Below are 9,046 nucleotides of genomic sequence, written 5' to 3' on the forward strand. Positions count from 1 at the left end.
CACACTCGGCGTTACAGTACTCACTCACTGCTCTGACACTTAAGCAGGTAACACCTGTGTCATGTTTAGACTCGCCAACTCGTCATTGTCTTTGCTGTGTGCTCAGGAGGGAAACAAACTGATGCTGTGTGAAGTGTAGGCGTGACAGTTTTCATACAAACTCTTTATTTGATCGCATCCATGTGAGAATGAGCAGAGCGGAGCCTGGGAGGAGATGCCGGAGGTGCTGGCAGTGATGTGGATGAGATTATCTGAGTGAAAGATTGCTGCTGGAGTTATCACAGGGGGATTTTATTTCAATTTTTTCAAAATACAGATGATTAAACAGAAAATGACCACCAATCCGGTGAGTTTTAATCTGCATTTAATCAGCCTTGAGAAGAAGACCTGCTTTCAATTTATTTTAAGTATTGTAACTTTACAAAAACACTGTTGCTCTGCCAAAAGTATCTGGACACTTGTCCTCACTTCATCCGTGAATATGAGAAGATGAAACTTCCTGCGCTCGCCGAATCAGATGTTCAACCCCAGTATGTTCACAATGTGGCGCTGAAGCCTCCACCTGAGAGCAGTCCCTCCATCCCCAAGCACAAAGGTATTTGAGTGTCTTTTAATACAGTTTGAATACTTTACACGACTGTACAGATACTAGGCACGTCATTTGGACGCATGTAACAAAAAGTCTCATTAGAAACTGTTCTGTGTATAAAATGTAATCGTGAAGCTGGGTGTGAGTGGGTTTCCAGTCACGGTGAGCGCTCTTCTGTCAGATTTCAAACACAGGTGCATCAAGTTCACTGTTGCTGCTGTCATCTCCTTGCTGCTGCTGCTGCTGCTGCTGGCTGGAGTCCTCCTTGCCTATTACTGTAAGTGAAGGATTTATTTAGTGAACTGAGTCAACATTAGTGAGATTGGAAGACTGATTTTTTTTTCTGGTTCCTGTCTTCAATTCCAGTTTCTTCATCCTGTATTCATGGGATTAAATGTGGAGATGGGAACCGCAAGTGGGAGTCCCAGTGGTGTGATGGGGTTACAGACTGTCCCGCAGGGCAGGACGAAGCTAACTGTGGTAAGCAGCTTCATGGTGGGAAGAAAAAGCTTCTCTGTCCTCCACCTTTAGATTTGTTCAATAAAGCTGAATGAAACACACTGATAAGAACCTGGTTTACAAAAAAGAAAAACTTGGAAAACAACAAATGAAATGTGGACTTTTTGGGGGGGAAGTTTAATGCTTTCCCATTCTCGCACTGACAAGATTTCATTTCGGAGCCTCTTTTGTTGCATTTTTTGTTTCATAGCGCACAAAATATTTGCAAAGGGGGACAGGTCTGGACTGCAAGTGGGTCCATTTTTCATCTGGACTACTGGCACCTTGCATTGTCTTGCAGAAATGAACAAAACTAAGGACATCTCTGGAAAAGACATCTTCTCCATGGAAGTGTTATGCTGCCCTAAAAGCTGAATATATTATTAAGCCCTAATGAGACCTTCACATATGTGTAAATTACCCACACTGTGTGCTCTAGTGCCCCATGCAATCATCCATTCTGTTTATTAGGCAGCAGATGAAGCTTCTCTGGGATTTCCAAAAAAATGGAAATTCCCACAGAACAGATTTTTAGCTCACCTTAGCCAATCTTAACTGAGCTGGAGCCAAGAGAAGACAACAGCATGACTCGAGGTTTACCTTGGATCACACTTGTGTTTAGGATAACTGATCAATTGCAGGGATTTATATCACAGGATCATGCCTGCTTTTAAAGCAGTGCCACCTGGGGGTGTCAAACCCAGCTTTCAACTGTGTACCCTACAGAGACTTCTCTGAATTATGGTCAATAGATGATGAAATCCCCCCAAAATCCTCTAAAACCATACTTCTTCACAGAGTCGTGACGCTCTGTTTACGCCCAATGGTGCTGCTGACCTGTTCCCAGGTAGCCTCATTAGTTGTTATCTTGATGCACGCTCAATAAAAGAAGGTGAGAGAATCCCAGAAAGTTAACTCTGTTCATCTGGATTTCCAATCTTTGAAAACAAGGTCAGAGTTTATACAACGGAACAGTTTGATGCTTTTATAGGTTTGTTTTTTCTGGAATCATCCATATTCCTCATGATGAGATAATGAGATAATATGTAGACTGAAGCATTTATCTTTCCTTGTTAACTGCCAGTCCTTTGTGTGCTTCACTCTCAACTGGCTGCCTCTTCACCCACTTTCCACTTGTGACAAAATGCCAAGTCATCGCTTGTGTTTGCTGTTTGTGCTCAGTGAGGCTGCACGGCTCCAGTTTCCTGCTTCAGATCTACTCGACTCAGAGTAAAGCCTGAAAATCTGTTGGTTCTCATGGCTGGACCGAGGAGAAGGGCAGAGCGAGCTGCCAGAGCATCGGATACATCAGGTGAGATGCTCAGCTAGTTCAGCCCGAGATGAAACAAAAGCTGCTCTGTGAACGATTTTCAAGCGATGCTCAATTTTTTTTTTACAATTTGTGCTTTGACAGGGGCACGTATTTTAAATCAGGCCAGCAAAGGGCTGATGCTAATGATGGATTCTTACTAGTGAAGTCTAACTTCAACCCTCAGGCATCCATACTGCAACAACTTGCCCTACAGTGAGTGAGCTGGTAATGATAAACCTGTGTCAAAATGCTAATATTGATATGATATTAACCTGATCTCATTCCAAATGTCTTTTTTCCTCCCATCCTTAGAAGTACATGTCCTAACAACATGGTGTTGACATTGCACTGTACTAGTATGTCTTTATACTTTCTTAGAAATGAACCAAATCACAACAACAATTACCTCACGGTGCTTTATATTATAAGGTAAACCCCCTGGAAACAAACCACCAACCTTTCACCTGGCAAGTGAATTACAAGCACATAAAGGTTTATTCCTGTTAAAAGGGAGGTTTTCCTTCCCACTGTCACCATGTGCTGGATCACAGAAAGCGGTGTGTTAGCTGAGGTTTCTTTCTAATAGTGTAGGGTCTCTACAATATCAAACCTCAGTGAGAGCGACAGTGGGAACGAAGAACTCACTGTTAGCAGGAAGAAACCTCTGGCAGAACAAGGCTCAGTTTGGGGATAAGGCGAAAGAGAAGAGAGCAGAGAGAGACAAGACAGGCAAAGTATAGTGAGAACCAAAAGTTGCTAATTACTAATGATTTAATGTAATAGTGGAGTGCATCCAGCATATCAAAAAGAACATTTCAAGCCTAAGCAGGAGGTTGTCTGTCTCCTGAATCCAATCTGGGAGTTGTTTCCATAGTTAAGGATAGCTGAAGGCTCTTCCTTGCAATCACACTGGTTTTTTTCAGTGTGTTGTTGAGTTTTGTCTCTCTGAAAGCCTGTAGCTGTAGAATGCTCTAACAGCAGCCTCCTTTTTCAGATTGTGGAAGCAGGGTGAACTCCAGCAAGGCTTCTGCAGGACAGCTGGCCTCCCTTGGGGCTGTGCCCTGGCAAGTCAGCCTCCAGGTTGCCGGCTCTCACCGCTGTGGAGGAGCCATCGTCTCCCCCTACTGGATAGTCACCGCCGCTCAGTGTGTGACCTGGTGAGTCCTCCACCTTCACCTTCACCACCCTTCAGTAACCGTGGTTTGATCCAGCTTTAATCAAATCTCTGCTGGTCACCCCCCACCTTTGCAGGGCCACCAGTCCTGCAGACTGGGCAGTATGCTGGGATAGTGGACCCATTAGGCCCTCTGTTTAACCCTGCTTACTCGGTGCGTCGCATTATAACTCATGAGAGCTACAACAGCCAGACCCTGAAAAATGACATTGCTCTTATGAGGCTCTCCCAACCTTTGGACATAACAGGTGCTTATGATGAGCCCCTTCATTACATTATTTTAATCACCTTTTAGTTAATTGAAGTTATTAATTATTATTTAATATGGACTGAGATGTGGTGACTGTGGAGATCATTTGAGTTCAGTGAACTCACTGCCATGTTCAAGAAACCAGTCTTTTATATTGCGGCCCACATACAGCCCACTTTCATCTTATCTGATTTCTGTAAGTTTAAAAATTTTACCTACACATTTAATAAATGAGAGACCCTAATATAGGACAAAAAAAAAGGGTGATTTCAACATTATTTCTCAGTTTTTCTTACATGGTGAAGAAATGCTGCTTTAGTAAACTAAAACAATCTGTCAGCATGGGTTTAAATTGTAAGAATAAATGTATAAAGTTACAGAAATCAATTAGTTAATTACTTTGGTGTACTGTTTTTTATTAAAGCTGTAGAACTTGTGAAAATACAGTTAAAATTCCCACATTTATGTCCTCCTTTTCCCAACGCCATCCAGCAGGCCGGATTGAGGTCAATGCTGGACCAAATCTGGTCCCTGGGCCTCATGTTTAATACCCCTGGTTTAAAGGAAAATATCTGAACCTGCTATTTGAATGTTGGCTCACATCAGACCATGCAACATTTCTACTGCCTGATTTTGTTGAGCAGGTGCAAACTGTAGCCTCAGTTTCCTGTCAATAGCTGACCGTGTGACCCTCTGCTGCTGTAGCCCGTCTGCTTCAAGGTTCGATGTGCTGCACATTCAGAGATGCTCTTCTGCATAATTTGATTGTAACGAGTAATATGAGTTAACTCTCGTGTGCAAAGTCCCTTAAATCACCTATTAAATCCCCATTCTCCATTCAGTTCAAACTTCAGCACCCTGTCACGTTTGCATGCCTAAATGCATTGGGTTGCTGTCATATGACCCATATACATCACATGATTCAGATATTTGCTTTAAGAAGCAGCTGAAATGTGTACCTAATAAAGTGGCCAATGAGTCTGTTTAGCTTCTTTATAGTAGTTTTATCTTGATATCTCTGTTTTGCCAGATTGTATATTATGTTATTGTGCTTGTGTTTATATTCATTCTACTTTTAGGCTGTTTCTAATCTTGAGTTGCTGCATTCCCACTTTGGGATAAGTAAAGTATATCTTATCTTGTCTTATACAGATTTTCAGCCACAGATTTACTGCATAAATCTAAGCTGGACTCAGCAAAGTTAATCCCATATTAACATGTTTTAATCAGTTGTCTTTCCCCCCCAGTTCCTTAATCTCAACCAGAAGTCTTAATAACCAGGCATTGTTAGCCAGTCATGGCACCATATATTTTAGGATAAGGCGTTTTTGTTAAAAGTGCATCCATAGAAGTTTTAAATAACTTTTGTTGAGACCTGTTGACATTTTGGAAGATGCACATCCTCAGTGGATGCATTTGGCACTGTTACTTCAGTAAGCGTTACATTTAGCAAACTAGCAAGCTGTCAGCTGAGTATAACCCTCTGTGTCAATAAGCTGTTCACACAGTGGCAGTCTGTGTACAGAGAGGCTGTAAGAGTGCACACATTGACACCATTGTTAACAGCAGCAGCTCGTCCTGTGTTAAACACGTTACAGCAGAGATGTTTACTCCTTGGTAGGCTTCAGGCACATCGGACCCGTGTGCCTCCCAAACGTGGGCCTGAAAGTCACTGCTCATCACAAGTGCTGGATAACACGATTTGGTCACAGAGCAAATGGTGAGGCAGCTGTAGTTAGTGAATCAGTATTGGTGCTCATTGCCGCCTACTACCACTAGATGGCATCAAAGTCCTGCACTCATTGTCAAGTGATTGAACGTAGAGGAGAGTGTGTGAGCGTTATTTTATATATTAATTTATGTTTTGTTTTTTTTGACAGACTCTGTCTTTCCATACCTGATGGAGGCTCAGGTGTCTCTCATAGATGCTGCAGAGTGCAACAGTTTCATCGCCTACACGAACAGGATATCCCAGGATATGATAATCAGTTTAGCTGTGTAGTGTCCTTGAGTGTCAGAGGTCCACAGTGTGACCCACCTCGAGGTTACAATGCTTCAGTTTTAGTGGGAATGGAGTCTCTGAATGCAGACTCAGAACAATGCGCTCCAATAGTGTTTGCAGTTCAGCCAGTCCAAACAGACCGTCGCATAAAAGCAGTTTTTGTTCATCAAAGAATCCAAAACATTTTCATGCTCTTATGTAACTGCTTTTGCGGCGCTCTCAAACAAGTCCAGCACTATGTTCTGTGTGCAGCAACCGTTTTAAATAAACTGTTCGTTTTTGTGCCTGGTAACAATCCACTTATACAGTCAGCAGTGAATGTATAGTTAGAGCCCAGAGGAGGCAGCTGACTATTATATCCCCTTTTATTTGGATGATTTAGAGCTTTTTCACTGACCTCAGAAATCCATGAAAGACCTAAAACTGTCCTCAAAAGTCCTCATGTAGCCTCTCAAAGTCACTGTAAGTTAGTATTGCCCTTTGTTTGTTCCTGAACTGTGTCTCAGGCTGACGGCGGCGGCCCTCTGGTGTCCCTGATGGATGGAGTATGGTGGCTCATAGGTGACAGCATTTGGGGGGAACAGCACGCTGGGCAGGATGCACCGGGTGTTTACGGCAACGTCGCATACTTCCCGGACTGGATCCACCGTCAGATGAAGGTTCATTCGTTTTGAGATTTTGTAATGGCACTCATGAACAGGCAAAGTGTAAAATATAAAGAAAGATTAGACTTTGATTAAAAGTCAAATTTAACTTCGCTCTGTGTGATTTCATGCACTTTATGTACCTTTTGATTTAATCTCTTTGGAGGACCAGATGTTATAAGAAGGTTTACCCATCTGGTGCTCTGAGTTGTACAGCTTGACCTGGAGGCTGGATGTAATGATAAACACCGTATGTCTGAATCACAGCAGGGCCTTGACGCCAAGTTAGGATATTAATATGAGTGTTGTGTGTGATTAATCGTATTTGTTCGAGTGTTTGACAAGCCAAAAGGTTAATCCGTGCCCTGACATTATTATGTTTCATTGTCTTTGGTATCCTTCGCCTTTATCATCCGCAGAGGATTACAAAGCTTTTTTTTTTCTTGTAAAGAAGGAACAAAAATGCAAACAAAGTACTGTGCAAAAGTCTTGATCCTCTCCTCATTTCTTCATATTTTGCTTCCAAAGTGTGAGCATACTTTCTTGTCTTTCCTACTTTTTATAAAGTGGTCTTGATCAATAGTTCTCCAGGTCTTCTGAAGGTTTTTAAAGGTTTTTCTTTGGACATTGGCTGCTTTTTCACTCATTTAGAGTCCATTACTTGTACTTGATCATTTTCAGAGCAATGCTTTTATTTTGTTAAGCCACTGAAGACTGAGTTGTGAATCATATAAGCTTAAAAACAGCACCTAGCTAAAAGAGACAAAAGAGTGGGGTGGTCGGACGGGTCACCCTGGGCGTCGGTGGTGCTGCAGCCATGGGCTGTATGGGCCTGCGCCTCCCTGCCCTTGGTGGTCAGCGAGGAAGCTGGCTCCTCCCCCCTCCACACACGCAGGGGCTTGGGATGCAGGTGTGTCACTGAGGTGCAGGGGAGGCCCTCCTTCTCTCCCCCCTCATGGCTGCCTGTACCTTAGTTTTCCTCCACAGTTTAGACTCTCTCATTACTTTCATTCTCATGACACATACATATAGGGCCTTCGGGGTGGGCACACTGAACAGCGTCCAGAGTCTGTTCATTCAGCCTCACCTCTGGTGTCGGTGCCCACTTCTCAATTTTAAATTGCATGTAGACACCGAAGGTCTTGGGGAGGGTTACACAGTAAATATCTATGTTTCAGGTCAGGTCTTAGACTCCACCTCTGTCTCTCAGAACATGTCAGGCTCCCCCAGGTGTGGGGCCTATTTCCCAGCCAGTGGCTGGTGCCCCCACCCAATGGTGTATTGATGGTTCTCAGTATCTGGGGCTGGGTTCTTGGGTGTGTACTGGCTCATTTATCTGAATTTCACAGCCCTCAGTCTATAAACAACCCCACACACTTCCTTTTTTTCCACTTCATTCACCTCTCATTAGCACATCGGGATATGCCCAACCTGGTAGTCCCCTCTGAGGCCTTCCCCCAAACAGCAGCCTCAATTCATGCTCGTGCAATCTGCAATTATCTACTAGAAATACCAAACCTACATGAGGATGTGGTCTCAGCTAGTGAATGGGCTGGAGTAAAGCAACTAAATGACTGAACTTTAATCACCAAAAATCGCGAAGGCTCTTTAAAGCCACTTTCCGCCCCACAACCATTTCAATAGCTATCAAAATTACCAAGCACACCTTGAGTCGTGAAACTTGTGTACTTTACTCTCAGAAACAGTCAGAGAGACTAAACTAGCAACAGGTCCCTCTGCAAATGATGAGCTCGTATAGTGGCAACTAAAAGTTGTTCTAATCAATCATTTGTATCAGTGTACGTTTCAGCCGTATGCTTAGCAACACTGACATCAAGTAGCATTAAGCTGTATTGAACATTTGACTCGTAGTTCTCAACATTTGTGTCATGAATTGAGCAAGGTACTTTGAGGAAGCCAGAGCATGAGTCTGATGACACAGCTTTTTAAAATACCACAATGACACTGCTTCTTATTTTTTTCTTAAATAAAGGAAAAACAGCTGTAGGCAATCACAGCTTTTTAGAAAATATAGTACAGCCTTTTGTTAAAGGTTTTATGCAGCAAGACATCCAAAAAAAAAGACCTAGTCTTCACTCGGTGTTAAAACCGGGTAAAGGTGGTGACATACATCATCTTTCAAGCTTGTTAGAATTGTACAAACTCTGTTTTTGCCTTATCTACTGTATTTCTATTTATGTTTACACGTGTTTTGGCAAATTAAGCAGAAATGAAGAGCGGCTCAAGACTACACTGAGAGACATTTAACCATTAATCAAGATAATAACTGTTACAGCTCTAATATTGTGATGATTATGAAGTAATTATATTCATCTTGACCTTTTGTGTTAGCATAAAAATATTTGCTATTAGCAACTTACATGCAGATAATGTTCAAACACAACCAGATGAATTGTACTTCTGTTTACAGAGGTATCAACCCGACACGTATACAGAGAAAAACTTACATTGAATTATTGCCATTTTCTTTTTCATAATTTGTTACTTTTTGAAATTACTTTATCTATTATAAGCTACATTTAAGTACATTTTATTTTGTTGTATTTCTCATCCAAA

General features: G+C 42.2%; 1 pseudogene across 1 annotated transcript; it reads left to right on the plus strand.

Annotated features, from left to right (window-relative positions):
- Window positions 1-331: 331 nt before the first annotated feature.
- On the plus strand, window positions 332-9,001 carry LOC146559491 (transmembrane protease serine 2-like; annotated as a pseudogene). Its single transcript, XR_014888232.1, has 12 exons — window positions 332-346; window positions 409-595; window positions 771-866; window positions 956-1,069; window positions 2,270-2,399; window positions 2,502-2,612; window positions 2,712-2,755; window positions 3,394-3,596; window positions 3,677-3,821; window positions 5,445-5,543; window positions 5,704-5,819; window positions 6,332-9,001. The product of XR_014888232.1 is annotated as a transmembrane protease serine 2-like (transcript).
- Window positions 9,002-9,046: the final 45 nt, after the last annotated feature.

The sequence above is a fragment of the Mchenga conophoros genome, linkage group LG14 (genome assembly GCF_057382185.1).
Source record: "Mchenga conophoros isolate Kocher_MC1m ecotype Shallow Benthic linkage group LG14, M_conophoros_male_GT1.1, whole genome shotgun sequence".
Classification (NCBI taxonomy): domain Eukaryota; kingdom Metazoa; phylum Chordata; class Actinopteri; order Cichliformes; family Cichlidae; genus Mchenga; species Mchenga conophoros.